The 15549-nt window shown below is 53.2% G+C and overlaps 1 protein-coding gene across 1 annotated transcript in view; it reads right to left on the bottom strand.

Moving 5' to 3' along the window:
• OCA2 (OCA2 melanosomal transmembrane protein) overlaps positions 1–13557 on the bottom strand; it is a 346597-nt gene extending 333040 nt beyond the window's left edge. The window contains exon 1 of the mRNA XM_003900679.3: positions 13472–13557. The gene's annotated coding sequence lies outside the window, so the exon portion shown is untranslated. The remainder of the gene's footprint in view (positions 1–13471) is intronic.
• Positions 13558–15549: the final 1992 nt, after the last annotated feature.

The following is a 15549-nucleotide window of genomic DNA, read 5'->3' as shown; positions in this document are numbered from 1 at the left end:
CCAACACATATAGAGGGCAAAATTTTAAAAACTAAAAGCAAAGAAAAACGTCCTAAAGAGAGAAATTAAAATGTCCCTACATGGAAAAAACAATTCAGATGACAGGAACCATGGTGGCCAGAAGAAAGTGACGTAACATTTTTCATGTAATGAGAGGAAGGAACAGGCAAGCCAGAAGCCTATATCCAGTGAAAGAGAAACCAAGATGTTTTTAGATTAAAGAAAACTAAAAATGTATTGCCAGCAGACCTACCCTAAAAGAATGACTAAATGAAGTTCTCTAAACAGAAAGGGAAAATGAAAGAATACATTTTAGAACACCAGGAAGGTAAAAGAATGTAGGTAAGGACAGAAGTGATGGTTCACGCCTGTAATCCCAGCACACTGGGAAGCCAAGGCAGGCAGATTGATTGAGCCCAGGAGTTTGAGACCAGCGTAGGCAACGTAGCAAAATCCCATCTCTATTAAAAATACAAAAACTTAGCCAGGCACGGTGGTGCATGCCTCTAGTCCCAGCTACTCAGGAGGCTGAGGTAGGAGAATCACTAAGCCAGGAAAGTCGAGGCTTCAATGAGTCAGGATTGTGCCACTGCACTCAAGCCTGGGTGACAGAGTGAGACCCTGTCTCAAAAAATAATAATAAAATAAAATAAAATAAAAAGTCCAGGCTGGGTGTGGTGGCTCACACCTGTAATCCCAGCACTTTGGGAGGCCAAGATGGGTGGATCACCTGAGGTCAGGAGTTTGCCACCAGCCTAGTCAACATAGTGAAACCCCACCCCTACTAAACATACAAAAATTAGCCGGGCGTGGTGGAGGACCCCTGTAATCCTAGCTACTTGGGAGGCTGAGGCAGGAGAATCATTTGAACCCAGGAGGCAGAGGTTGCAGTGAGTCAAGACCGTACCATTGCATTCCAGCCTGGGCAACAAAAGCGAAACCGCATCTCAAAGGAAAAAAACAAAAGGTCAGTCCTAGCAAGATTCTTAACAGATGCATCATGTGCTGTTTTCATTCAGAGAATGGAAGTAATTCTGTCATCAACTGTTGATAACATGCTATTGAATAACATTTATACATAGGTAAATACATTTTCCCTCTCCTCTTGATTTTCCTAAATTCTGTTGAATATTTGAAGCAAAAATTATAACACTCTTTGATGCGTTTATCAATGTATGCAGATGAAATCGTCAAGACAATTCTATAACAAATGAGAGAGGTAAAGGATGTAAAAGGAGGTAAGTTTTCTTGATTTTACTCAAACTGATAAAATGATGGCATCAGTAGACTGTGACAAGTAACGTGTATATATACTTTAATACCTAGAGCAATGACTTTAAAAAGCTATAAAAGAGATACACCAAGAAACATTATAGATAAATCAAAATGGAATTCTAAAAAAATGTTCAAGTTACCCATAGCTCTAACATATCAGAAAAATGCATTGAATGTAAATGGTCTGAATACACCAACTAAAAGATGGATTGGCAGAGTGAATTTAAAAATATGACTCAACTATGCAAGGTCTGTAAGAAATTTACTTCTAAAATAACAGTATATGGGTTCACATGGACATAAAGATGGGAACAACAGACCCTGGGGACTACTGGAGCAGGGAGAGGGGGTGGAGATCAAGCCTTGAAAAACTACTTATTGGGTACTGTGCTCACTACCTGGGTGACAGGTTCAGTGGTACACCAAACCTCAGTGTCACACAACATGCCTTTGTAACAACCTGCACATGCATCCCCGAATCTAAAATAAAAGTTGAAAAATAAAATTAAATAACAATATAGGTAGGGTGCAAGTAAAAGGATGGAAAAAGATATATAATTCAAGCATCAATCCAAATAAAGTAGGAGAGGTTATATTCACATAACATATGCTAGACTTCAAGGCAAAGAAAATTACCAGGCACCGAGAGATGCATCTTGTAGTGATGAAAAGGTCACTTTACCAAGAAGACATAGAAATCCTAAACACATATGCACAATACAACAGATCCGCAAAATATCTAATGCAAAAACTGATAGAACTAAAAGGAGAAAGACAATTATAGTTTTATAGTTACAGACTTAAACATTTGTCTCTCAGCAATTAATAGAACTAGACAGAAAATCAGTGCAGATATAGAAGAACTGAACACCACCAACAACCAATAGAATATAATCAATATTTATGGAACACTCCATCCAAAAACAGCAGAATATTCTTACAAAGTGCCTAAAGAACATATACCAAGATAGACTACACTTTGGACCATAAACCAAACCTCAACAAACTGAAAAGAATTGAAATCATACAGAGTACTCTATAGCCACAATGCAATCAAATTAGAAATAAGTAACAGAAAGAGAGGAGGAAAATCTGCACACTTGGAAATTAAACATACTTCCAAATAATCCAGGATTCAAAAAGAAAGTCTCAAGGGAAATCAGAATTATACTGAACTGAATGAAAGTGAAAATACAACATATCACAATTGGCGGAACACAGTGAAATCAGTGATGGGAGGAAGTTTACAGCATAAATGCTAGTATCAAAAGGAGAGCAAGTCTCGAAAAATAATATAAGCTCTCATCTCAAGAACCTCGAAAAAGAAGAGGAAAATAAACCCAAAGCAAGCAGAACTGAGAAATAATGAAGCTGAGATTAAAAATCAATGAAATAGGCCGGGCGCAGTGGCTCAAGCCTGTAATCCCAGCACTTTGGGAGGCCGAGACGGGCGGATCACGAGGTCAGGAGATCGAGACCATCCTGGCTAACACAGTGAAACCCTGTCTCTACTAAAAAATACAAAAAACTAGTCGGGTGTGGTGGCGGCGCCTGTGGTCCCAGCTACTCGGGAGGCTGAGGCAGGAGAATGGTGTGAACCTGGGAGGCGGAGCTTGCAGTGAGCTGAGATCCGGCCACTGCACTCCAGCCTGGGCGACAGAGTGAGACTCCATCTCAAAAAAAAAATTAAAAAATTAAAAAAAATAAAAATCAAAGAAATAGAAAGCAAATCAACAAAAACAGTAGAAAAAAATCAGTGAAACCAAGAGCAGCTTCTTTGAAAGTATCAACAGAATTAGCAATCCTCTAGCAAGACTGGCAAAGAAAAAACAGGGAATGAATGTTATTAATATCAGGAATGAAACAGGAAAGACCACTACAGACCCTGAAGACATCAAAGAATAATAATGGTATATTAGATTGCCATTTTACAACTTTACATACATAAGTTAGAAAACTTAGTCCGATTCCTCAAAAAGCACAAATTACTACAACTCATCTAATATAAAATAGGTAATTTGAATAGCTCTATAATTTCTTTTTTTTTTTTTTTTTTTGAGACGGAGTCTCGCTGTGTCTCCCAGGCTGGAGTGCGGTGGCGTGATCTCGGCTCACTGCAAGCTCTGCCTCCCGGGTTCACGCCATTCTCCCGCCTCAGCCTCCCAAGTAGCTGGGACTACAGGCGCCCGCCACCACGCCCGGCTAGTTTTTTGTATTTTTAGTAGAGACGGGGTTTCACCATGGTAGCCAGGATAGTCTCGATCTCCTGACCTCGTGATCCACCCGCCTCGGCCTCCCAAAGTGCTGGGATTACAGGCTTGAGCCACCGCGCCCGGCCAGCTCTATAATTTCTATTAAGTAAATTAAATTTGAATTTTTACAGAAGAAATTGCTAGGGTCAGATGGTTTCACTAGAGAATTCTACCAAACATTTAAATTAACACCAATTCTATACAATCTCTTCCAGGAAACAGAAGATGAGGTATACCTTCAGTGAGTTTTATGAAGATAATATTACCCTGATACCAAAATCAGATACAGTACAAAGAAAAAATATTACAGGCCAATATCTCACATGAATATGGTGCAAAAATCTTTAACAAAATATTAGCAAAGGGAATTCAGTAATATATCAAAAGAACTACACACATAACTAAGTAGGGTTTGTTCCAGGAATGCAAGGCTGGTTCAGTATTCAAAAAAATCAATCAGTGTTGAACATGGAGCTACCATATGACCTAGCAATTCCATGTGTAGGAATATGCCCATGAGAAATGAAAACATATGTCCACAGAGATACGTGTACAATAACATTAATAGGATCATTATTCACAGTACCCTAAAAGTGGAAACAACCCAGCCCTGCACGGTGGCTCATGCCTGTCATCCCAGCGCTTTGGGAGGCCAAGACAGGGGGATCACTTGAGGTCAGGCGTTCAAGACCAGCCTGGCCAACATGGTGAAACCTTGTCTCTACGAAAAACACAAAAATTAGTCAGGCATGGTGGTGGGCACCTGTAATCCCAGCTACTTGGGAGGTTGAGGCAGGAGAATCACCAAACCAGGAGGTGGAGGCTGGAGGAGTCAACGTACAATCAGGACCTGGTGACAGAGCAAGGACCCTGTCCCAAAGAGAAAGAAAGAAACAAAGAAACAAAGAGAAAGGAAGGAAGGAAGGAAGGAAGGAAGGAAGAAAGGAGGGAGGGAGGGAGGAAGGAAGGAAGGGAGGGAAAAGAAAGAGAAAGAAAGAAAAGGAAGGGAGGAAGGGAAAAGAAAGAGAAAGAAAGAAAAAGGAAGGAAGGAAGGAAGGAAGGAAGGAAGGAAGGAAGGAAGGAAGGAATGGAAGGAGGAAGGAAAGAAGGAAGGAAAGGAAGGAGGAAGGAAGGAAGGGAAGGAAGGGGAAAGAAAGAAAGAAAGAAAGAAAAGAAAGAAAGAAAGAAAAAGAAAGAAAGAAAGAAAGAAAGAAAAAGAAAAGAAAAGAAAGAAGTGCAAATAACCCAAATGTGCATTACTAAATAAATAAATAAAATGTGGTATATACACCCAGTGGATTATTTGACAATAAAAATGATTGGTGTCTGACACATGCTAAAACATGGATCACCTTTGGAAAGTTCACCAGTGAGCAAAGCAACAATAAAAGGCCACATATTGCCTGACTCTATGTATACATAAAATCTTCAGAACAGGCAAATCCATAGGGAAATAAAATAAAATAAATTAGTTGCTGCCTATGGCTAGGGGAGGGGATAAGGTTGGAGGGAAATGAAGAACAAATGCTAATAGCGTGGAGTTTCACTTGGGTTCATGAAAATGCTCTAAAATTGATCATGGTGATGGTCACACAACTCAGTGAATATACTAAAAAAAACCATTAAACTGTACATTTTTTTGAGACAGGGTCTCCCTCTGTCGCCCAGGCTGGAGTGCAGTGGTGCAATCACGCCTCACTGCAGTCTTGTCCTCCCAGGCTCAAGTGATCCTCCAACCTCAGCTCCCAAGTAGCTGGGACCACAGGCACACAGCATCACGCTCAGCTAATTTTTTATTTTTAGTAGAGACAGGGTCTTGCTATGGTGCCCAGGCTGGTCTCAAACTTCTGGGCTCAAATGATCCTCTCACCTTAGCCTCCCAAAGTCCTGGGATTACAGGTATGAATTTGTACACTTTAAATGAGTGAATTATATGGTATTTAATTATAATCTCAATAAAACTGTGAAAAATATCAATCAATGTAATCTACCATATTAACAAGCTAAAGAAGAAAAATCACATGACCATATCAATTGATGCAGAAAAGCATTTAACAAAATTCAACACCTATTCATGATAAAACAAAATCTCTAAGAAAACTAGGAATAGAGAGGAACGTCCTCAAACCTATCGAAGAACATCTACAAAAGACGTGGAGCTAACATTACACCTAACGGTGAGAAACCTGAAGCCTTCTCAGGAAGACAAGGCAAGAATCTTCCCTCTCACCACTCCTAAATGATTTTCAAATTCAAAAGTAAAAAAAAAAAAAGTAAAATGGGCAAAGATTTCACTAACGAGGATATGCACATGGCAACTAACCACATGAGAAGACGTTCAAGATCGCGAGCCATTAGGGAAATGCACATTAAAACTGAGCTATCACTGCACACCTATCAGAAAGGCTGAGATAGAAAACAGGCCAGGCGCAGTGGCTCACGCCTGTAATCCCAGCACTTTGGGAAGCCGAGGCGGGCAGATCACCTGAGGTCAGGAGTTTGAAACCAGCCTGACCAACATGGCGTAACCCTGTCTCTACTAAAACTACAAAAATTAGCCAGGCGTGGTGGCAGGTGCCTGTAATCCCAGCTATTCAGGAGACTGTGGCAGAAGAATCGCTTGAACCCAGGAGGCAGAAATTGCAGTGAACCGAGATCACGCCAGTGCACTCCAGACTGGGAGACAAGAGCAAACTCTATCTCAAAAATAAATAACTAAAAAGAGAAAGACAGGGAGGGAGGGAAAGAAAAGGAAGGAAGGAAGGAAGGAAGGAAGGAAGGAAGGAAGGAAGGAAGGGAAAAGGAAGGGAGGGAGGGAGTGGGAGGAGGGAGGGAGGAGGAAGGAAGGAAGGGGAAGGAAGGAAGGAGGAAGGAAAAGGGAAGGAAGGAAGGAAGGAAGGAAGGAAGGAAGGAAGGAAGGAAGGAAGGAAGGAAGGAAGGAAGGAAGGAAGGAAATAAAGAAAGAAAACAGAGAGACAAATACTCACACAAGGACTCAGAGGCTGGCCTTACCCTTAATCACTGATGGGAATGCAAATTGGCACAGCCACTCTGGAAAGCAGTTTGACAGTTTTTAAAAAACTAAAATTGCAACTACCAGCCAACAATTGCACTCCTGGACATTAATCCCAGAGAAACGAAACTTTCATTCACATAAAACCCTGCACTCAAATGTTCATAGCAGCTATATCAAAAATTGGAAGCCACCTAGCCGTCTGTCCCTAGGGATTCCCCAGGGACAGAATGTGAAACAGGCTGTGCTGCATGCATGCCGGGAGGACCACGCCGCAATCAAAAGGAAAAGACCATTCATACACAGCAACATAGAGGAATCCAGAGTGAAAATCCTCAGTGAAAAAAAGCATTTACTCTGATTCCATAACTACAACATTCTTGACATGGCAAAATTGTATAAATGAGGAATAGATCAGTGGTTGTCGGGGGTTGAGTAGGGGCTCTCATTCCACCCCACTTCCTGCCTCTTCCATGGGAGACAGAGGCCTCTGCTCACCCAGACCTCTCCCTCTTTCTCACTCATTCCTCATCCAGTTCTTCCAGACACACCCTCACTCCTCCTGGTCCCACCTGGTTATCGCCTCTCATGAAGATGATGGAGCACTCCAATCCACAGCCTGTCTTCTGGGGGACCCCAACACCCTAACACCCAGCCTGTCCCCTAGGGGACAGCAACACCCTGGTACACAGTCCATCCCCTGGGGGACCCTAACCCCCTACCACACAGCCCATCCTCTGGGGGACCCCAACACCCTAGCACACAGCTCAACCTCTAGGGGACCCCAATACCCTAGCACACAGCCCGTCCACTGGGGAAGCCCAACACCCTAACACAGAGCCTGTCCTCTGGGGGACCCCCAACACCTTAACATACAGACCATCTTCTAGGGAACCCCAACACCCTAACACACATCCCAACACCCAGGCACACAGCCTGTCCTCTTGTTGTTGTGACCCTCCTGCCCCAGGCCCGCGGGCTGCACCCTCACAGGAACCACAGCGTCAGCCTGGTTTCTTTGCTCTTTGCTAGCTGCAGGCGCTTGACTTGCCTAGGGCAGGGCCACCCTGGGCAGAGCTCCCGCCCGTAGGGACACCTGCAGCTGGGGGAGCAGGACCGGGGAGCCGTAAGCCAGCGGCACAGGGCGGAGGGCGCGACAGCCCCACCCCACCCCTCCAGGTCCTCCCCGCGACGGCGCCCAGGACCTTCCTTCCAAGCAAGACTCCACCGAAGTGACCAAGTCGTCACCAAATTTTAGAAAGAAAAAAATAGATGGTTGTGGCTTATTTTTAGGAAAAAAAAAAAGATGGTACAGAGTCGGTGGAACCTTCCAGTCCTCACACCCAGCCCCAAATCGTTCGTGGGCGGGCGGCTGCTGCCCCCTCTACAGCTCTGCGCTCTTCCCGCCTGCAGCCGTGCCCCGCCCTCAGGACCCAGTGGGGAAATGGGGGTGGGGTGGGGGTGGGGGTAAAGTGAGGGGTGGGGGTGGGGTGGGGTGGGGTGGGGTGGGGTGGGGGTGGGGGGGAGTGGGGAATGGGGGCGTTCCTCCCGGCCCCTCCTGCTGCCAGCACCGTCTCTCCGAGGCCCTCGACGCCCAGCCATGGCCTTCCGTGCCCGCCGGACGCTCACCAAGCCTGCCCGAGCCCCGAGCCCCGCCTCCCGCAGCCGGACCCAGGGCGGGGGGGACCGCACCGGTGCCAGGACGGAGAGAGGCCAGGGTGCGGCGCTGGGCGTGGTCCTGACACCTGCCCTGCCGGGGAGGGGACGGGGTTCCACGCCTGGGCCCTTCTCCACTGGGTCCAGGAGCCACCGTCACCTGCTCAGCCCAAGAAAAGGCCCCAGCAGTGCGGGTGTGAAGCAGGAGCAGCCCCGAGAGCTGTGCTGCCGGCGCTCAAGCCGGGCCGGGTCACCGCGCCCTGCCCGGGTCCAGGCAGCCCGGCCTTTCCCGCTGGTACCGGCGCGCCAAAAAAAAAAAAGGCTGGGCCCGCGGCCGGTGGGTCTGAGGGACTCGGAGCAGAGGTCGAGCTGGCGGAGTCCGGTTGGCGCCCGGCAGGAGGGCGGGAGGGGCCCAGCCAGGCCGCCCTGAGCACTCCCCGCCCGGGTGCGCCCCGGGGCCGCGGCCCTCCCACTTCGGCCCTGCGAAACGATAGCCGGGAGCAAGCGCCGCAGCCGGCTTCACAGTGGCGGCGACCAGCAGCGTGGGGAAAACAGCGTCTTCGTAAATCCCAAGAACGCTGTGGCCGGGCGCGGTGCCTCACACCTACAATCCCAGCAATCTGGGAGGCCGAGGCGAGCGGATCACCTGAGGTTGGGAGTTCGAGACCAGGCTGACCAACAGGAGTACGCACCTGCTTTTTGCCAAAAACACGAAAACTAGCTGGTGGTGCGAAGGCAAAGCCTGTCATCCCAGCTACTCGGGAGACTGAGGCAGAAAACGCTTGAACCTGGAGGCGAAGGTTGCAGAGCTGAGATCGCGCCATTGCACCTGCAGCCTGGGCAACAAGAACGAAACCTGCCTCAAAAAGAACATTGTTATTCGAGTTCTTTAAACATCTGACATAGTACCGCTAAGAACGAAGGACTATGGCTCGCGCTGCGGTGAAACCTGGTTGTTCAAAGGCAGTTCTCCGCAGCCAGCTCTTCCTCTGGTGGGATTAGTAGTCCCACATCCAGAGAAAACACCCGTCACTGAATGCTGGCGTCCCCACGCGCTGCTCGGCCCCAAATCGTTCCAACGCGCTGCGCAGGCCCAAGGCGTCCTTCCAGCGAGAAACCGCCCTGGCTGTGCTTTGTAGGGGGCCTGGCTGGGTCCGCAGGAGTATATGGCTGTCTCCCCGATGCGGCCTGCCCTTGGGGGCCTGGCTGCTTCCCACAGGTGTCAGTGTGTGTCTCCGGGGCGGGTTTGTTCCGGGCGGTCGTGTCTCTGGGGCGTGGGCTTGTCCCCGGGCGTGGTCAGCGTCTCTGGGGGCGTGGTTGGTTCCGGGCGTGGCTGTGTTCTGGGGGCGTGGCTTTGTCCCCGGGGCGTGGCTGTGTCTCTGGGGTGGTTTGTTCCGGGGCGTGGCTGCCCCCTGGGGGCGAGGTCTCCGGGGCGTGGCCGTGTCTCCTGGGCGTGGCTTGTCTCTGGGGCGTGGCCAGGTTCTGGGGGCGAGGTTGTCTCGGGGCGTGGCCGTGTTCCGGGGCGGTTGTCTCCGGGCGTGGCTGTGTCTCCTGGGCGGTCAGTTCTCCGGGGCGAGGCCGGGCGTCTCTGGGGGCGAGGTTTGTTCCGGGCGGCTGCCCGTGTCTCTGGGGAGGCAGGAGGAAGGCTTGTCTCCGGGGCGTGAGCCCGTGTCTCCTGGGGCGGCTTGTCTCGGGGCGTATGTAGCCTGCCGTGTCTCTGGGGAGGCAGGCTTGTCTCCGGGCGTAGCCCGTGTCTCCTGGGGAGGTGTGGCTTGTCTCAGGGCGTGGCCGTGTCTTTCCTGGGGCATTAGTCGTGTCTCGGGGCAGGCCGCGTCTCTACAGGGGAGGCAGGCTTGTCTCCAGAGGCAGTAGCCGTGTCTCTGGGGCTGGTCGTGTCTCGAGCGCGTGAGAAAAGCGTGTTAGGCTGGTCTGTCTGTGGGGGCGTGGCTGTAGGCCGGGGGCGTGGCTGTGAGCAGGGGCGTGGCCGTGCCTCAGGAGCCCAGCCGTAGCCCGCGAGACCGTTGCGTTGAGCTTTCCTTCGTTACGTATTGTGCTGGGGCGTGGCCGTGTCTCTGGGGGCGTGGCTTGTCCCCGGGGCGTGGCCGTGTCTCTGGGGGCGTGGCTTGTCTCCGGGGCGTGGCCGTGTCTGGGGAGTGAGCTTGTCTCAGAGAGCGTGTACGTGTCTCCTGGGCGTGGCTTGTCTCCGGGGCGTGGCCGTGTCTCTGGGGGCGAGGCTTGTCTCCGGGGCGTGGCCGTGTCTCCTGGGGCGTGGCTTGTCTCCGGGGCGTGGCCGTGTCTCCTGGGGCGTGGTCGTGTCTCCGGGGCGAGGCCGCGTCTCTGGGGGCGAGGCTTGTCTCCGGGGCGTGGCCGTGTCTCCTGGGGCGTGGTCGTGTCTCCGAGCGCGTGGCTTGTCATTGGAGGCGGTCTGTCTGTGGGGCGTGGCTGTGAGCCGGGGGCGTGGCTGTGAGCCGGGGGCGTGGCCGTGCCTCGGGAGCCCGGCCGTGGCCGCAGGACCGTTGCGTTGGAAGCTTTCCTTCTAGTTCCCGGATCCCAGGGAGGGGCGGGAGAGCCTTGCGGCCAGGGCCTGAAGAAGCCCGTCCGGGGGTCAGCCTCCTCCTCAGGCGGCCCGGGCTGAGACAGGTGTCCCGCAGAGGGCAGTGTAGGGCGCGCTGCCCCCCGCTTCGGGCCGGGACCGAGGCCGCGAGTGTGACCGTGTATCCCTTCAGGTGGGTTCTGCAACATGTGACCTTGGTTAAAAGCTTCTAGAACGTTAAGCCAAACATCGTGGCTTTCCATCTGTTTTCTGTTCTGGTTTGAAAAAGTTCGCCGCCTTCCAGCCTGGGAGGAGCGGCGGGGCCCGGGAGGGGCCTCGGGAGGCCGCTCGCAGGGACCCCCAGGGACTGGCCGCCCCGCCGCAGGCCGGGCGCACCTCCCGGGGAGAAACGAGCAGCGCCAGCAAACGCGCACCCGGGGACGCGGCCGCCCAGCCCCGCTCCCCGCCCGGGGCCCGGGCCCCCCTCCGCGGTGCAAACCCCCTCCGCTGCCCCAGCTGCCGGCAGTTTGGCCCGAGCTCTGCCGCTGTAGGTCGGTGTCCCTTCGCCCGTCCCTCAGGCCAGCTTGGAAACTGTGTCCCACGCTCCTCGAAACACCGGACCTGCCCCCCGCCGCCCTGCGGAATGCGCCCCCCGACGCCTCAGCGGGTGGCCGGACGAGAGCACAGGTGCGCCAGCCGCACCTCCCCACGGCTCTGACCCGCATGGACCCCGCCGCGCTCCGCCCAAACTGCTCGGGTCCCGCGCGTGGCCGGCGCAAGAGCCACAGCCCGCGACAAGCCTGCTGTGTGCAGGTCGGTGACAGAACCCCACATCAACACTGCAGAAACCAACAGCCAGCGAATGAGCTGGTACAGCCAGAGGCCCCAAGGAGCTGAGGGAGCTCCGGCCTGTGGAGTCTCTTCTCACGTTTCCAGCATATGGGGAATGCTACACTGGGTCAGCCCCTGCCCCAGATCCTGCCCCGGCCTCCAGGCTCTGGGCTTTCCTCCCCTCTCTGGTAGCTTTTATCTCCATTGCAAGCCACTTTTTCCACTACTAGCAATTAAAAGCCTCCCTTTTCTCTCTACTCCCAAGAGACCTCATCCTCACCTGCGGACAGGTGGCCCCCTAGCTCTCTTCTGCAGCCCAAACCACTGTGTCCATCTACTTTCTTGTGTCCCTAGACATAAAGGTACCCAAAACTTCCAGAGTGCTGAAGCCACACCTGGCCTTTCCCAGGGGCCCTGGTGACTGATCCCACCATCCATCACCCATCACCAAAGTGGAATCCCCCTTGCAACTCACCACTGCTTCCCTGCCCCGGCCTGGCAACCACACTCAGTGGGAAGGCCTTGGCAGTGGCTTTCTTGACCCCCCCAGCTGCTCCCAACCACTCAGCCACAGTAACCTTTCCAACATGCATATGGCCTCAATCAAACTCAAAATATTTCCTTGCTGCCTGCCACTCCAGCATAGAAACGGGACCCAGGTGACACAGGTGTCATGCTGCTGGGTCTCCAGCAACAGCCAGGACCTCCCCATTCCTGGTATTCCTGATATCCTCAGATCTCAGCTGCCCCAGGGGCTGGAGGTTCTGGTCGTCTCATAAAACAAGAACAGTATAGGCATCTGCTTTTCATCAGTGTAATGAAATTTTAGGGACTTATGATCCTAAATCACATTACACCGATGTGAACTGCACTCAAGTGTTGTAAACTAAATTTGCAGAACAAGCAGTTTTTGTGCAATTCTTTGCAGTCTACTCAGCTCTTTCACCTCTGTGTTCAGGTTCAATCCTCATTCGTTCTTCCATGAGAGGTAGTTATCCCCAGATGCGTTCAATGCCCAGCTCCTTGCCCTGGCAGGCCCCGTCCCAGGGTCCTGGATGGCAGACACCATGCCCACCCCGCGAAGCTCACGTCACCGAGCAAGCAAACCGCAGCTGGTTTAGGTAGACAGCAGCTGCCCACAACTGCTAACAGCCTCGCGTTTCTTTTCCGCAGAATCACTCACCCTAAATCTACACATTGTAGACTATCACATTGGTCTAAGTAGTGCTCCTCAAAATGCACTGCACGTTAGAGTCACCTGGGGAGCTTCACCACCGGGCTCCAGGCTCTGATTCGCCCTGTGGGAAGGGAGCACCGGGCACTTGTCCTGAGCCTTGGCCCCTGCCTGGGTCTGCAAACCCAGAGCGTCCACACACCAGGCTGCCTGTGCTTAACATTGTGTCCTTGAAAAGAGCTAGCTGCACTAATGCCCACTGATTTCACTGTGTGTGACCACAGTAAAGAGAAGCGGCTTTGAGGGATTTAGTGTTTTCACTCCAGTGCATTCCATTCTAAGGAAACGCCTGACCACGGCTCACGGCTAGGAGGCCCCTCTGTGCCAGATGCTGCCCTGGAGTTCAAGTGGAACATTTGCCGTCTGAACGCTTCCAAACTCCCCCCACCCATGACCTCATGGCCCACCAGGCGGCGACTTTTTCCTGGGTCGCCTGCCAGGGAGCTGTGTGGGGTGGGGGGGCTCAGGGGGCAGCTGCTGCCGCTGCAGGCCCAGGCGGACTCAGCCGCGCTAGGTCTGCTCCATCGCGCCCGTCTGTGCACAGTGACCTTTAGGGGAACTTGCCTTGCTTCCTAAGCCGCGACTCAGCCGGGGCTGTGTAAACTCTCCCTGCCTGGTCCCAGGCTAGGCTGGCTCCTCGCCTCCTTCCTCCCGACGGCGGAGCAAGTGCACTTTACCTGCGCACTTGCTGGTCTTTCTCCGGGAGTTAGTGTAAGGTCCGAATCTCCGCTCTGGATGGTGAGCGGAGCACAGCCTTCGAAGTGAGAACTCAGGGAAAGCTCCGCGCTGCAGCAGCGGGTCCCCCACCCAGGCACGCCCCCGGCTGGGCCCCGCCCACGCCACGCCCCTCCCGGCCACGCCTGGCCAGCCGCCACAGCGCCCCGGCCCCGCCCAGCGCCCCCTCCTCCGCCCCGCCCCCAGCCCCCGGCGGCTCGGGCTGCGGCGGAGTCTCGGGCGCGGGCGGGAGGCGGGGATCGTGGAGGCCGCGCCCCGGCCAGTTCCAGCTTCACCTCTGAGGAGGCGGCCCAGGACCGCAGACAGCCTTTCCCTACGAACAAAATGCGCAGTGAACATTCTGTTCCCTTCCGAGCTCTCCCAGCGAGGCCCTCCAGCCAGGATGCCACGGTTACACCTGCCGACAGCCCCTCCTGCAGCACAGACACACCGCGAGATACACAGACACACACAGGTACACACACACACAGACACACACACACACCACACACAGGTACACACACAACACACGGACCGCACACCGCCTGGACCGCACCTGGTGCCACACGCAGACCTGGGGGATGGACCACCCGGGTCGCACGGACACGGATGCACACAGGACGCAGTAATTACCGCAAGGGACCCAGCGGATGCAGATTGCAGACCTGGATGTGCCTGAGAACCTGCGCATGGATACCGGACGCACTGAGGACGCACGGGCGCAGGATGCCTGGATGCACTCTGGATAATACGCACGGACACGGTTGGGGATGTCGATCACAATGGACACACACCGTTACCGGACGCAGGATGCAGATACAGGATGGGGACTGCACGCGGATGCACGGATGCGGGACCGCGTTGCAGGATGCCACGGGCACGGATGTCACGGACACGCACGCACGGACCGCAGCGCACGGATCGCGCGCCGGACGCACGGATGCCGCACGGACATGCACACGGATGCACGGACTGCCTGGATACACTGCGCTGGACCTGAGATACACAGATACATAGACACAGACACACACAGATACATGCACAGACACACAGATACAGACACAGAGATACACAGATGTACAAACCTGCAGCACAGACACACACGCGAGATACACAGACACACACAGGTACACACACACACAGACACACACACACAGACACACACAGGTACACACACACACACAGACACACAGATACAGACACACACACAGCTACAGTGGCCAGGTCCTGCACAGGAGTTGGCAGGAAGTGAGGGGCTGCATCCGCAGTGTAACAGCAGAGCTGAAAGAAGTCTCATGCCTTGTAACACAGCACATTGCATAGCGACAGGGTGGGCCGGGGCTGCCCTGGGAGCAGGGATGGAGGATGACCTCAGCATGGCAGGCTCCAGAACACCCAAGTTCCCAGCCAGGGGCCTGACTGCAGGAAAGCCCGAGATCTCTGAGATCACATTTGCTGTCGCGTGTGCAGACGCATCAGTTCAGACCGCCGTGTGCATTAGGTGTGGACATGGCTGGCAAGCAGCCTGGACGGTGACCCCATCCTTGTGAGATGGTGGCGCCAGGGAACCCGTGACCACCAACGCACCAGTTCCTGTCCCAGAAATACTGTCTCATCCTCGCTCATCACTGCACCTGCTCCCCTCCCAGTGCCTCAGGGACACTGTTACAGGGCAGGGAGAGGCCAAGACACAGAGCCCGGGGGAGGCTCCCTGGGCAGGCAGAAGGCTCTTGGTGTGCACACGGATCTGTCAAAACGAGGGCTGTGAAACGCCAGCAGGACAGCTGCCACCAAGCGTGTGGCTCTCTGTGCCTTGCAGGTCACAGTTCTTTGTGTAACTGCTGAATGTCTGGGGAGGGAGCAACCCTACCCCAGCTCCAGGGATAGGCCCTGAGTGGCCACAGTAATGGAGAAAACCCACTTCCATGCCAGGGACTGGCTTGGGTGAGCCAAATCTAAGTGTCCTAGCCCTGGAGGCAGCTGTGCGGTGATGAAGCCCCTAGCCCCGGGAGCAGACAGGCACCCACACCCAGCACAGCCA

This window comes from Papio anubis, chromosome 7, assembly GCF_008728515.1.
Source record: "Papio anubis isolate 15944 chromosome 7, Panubis1.0, whole genome shotgun sequence".
NCBI lineage: Eukaryota > Metazoa > Chordata > Mammalia > Primates > Cercopithecidae > Papio > Papio anubis.
The sequence above is the reverse complement of the archived record's forward strand: the minus strand, read 5'-3'. Positions and strand labels throughout refer to the sequence as shown.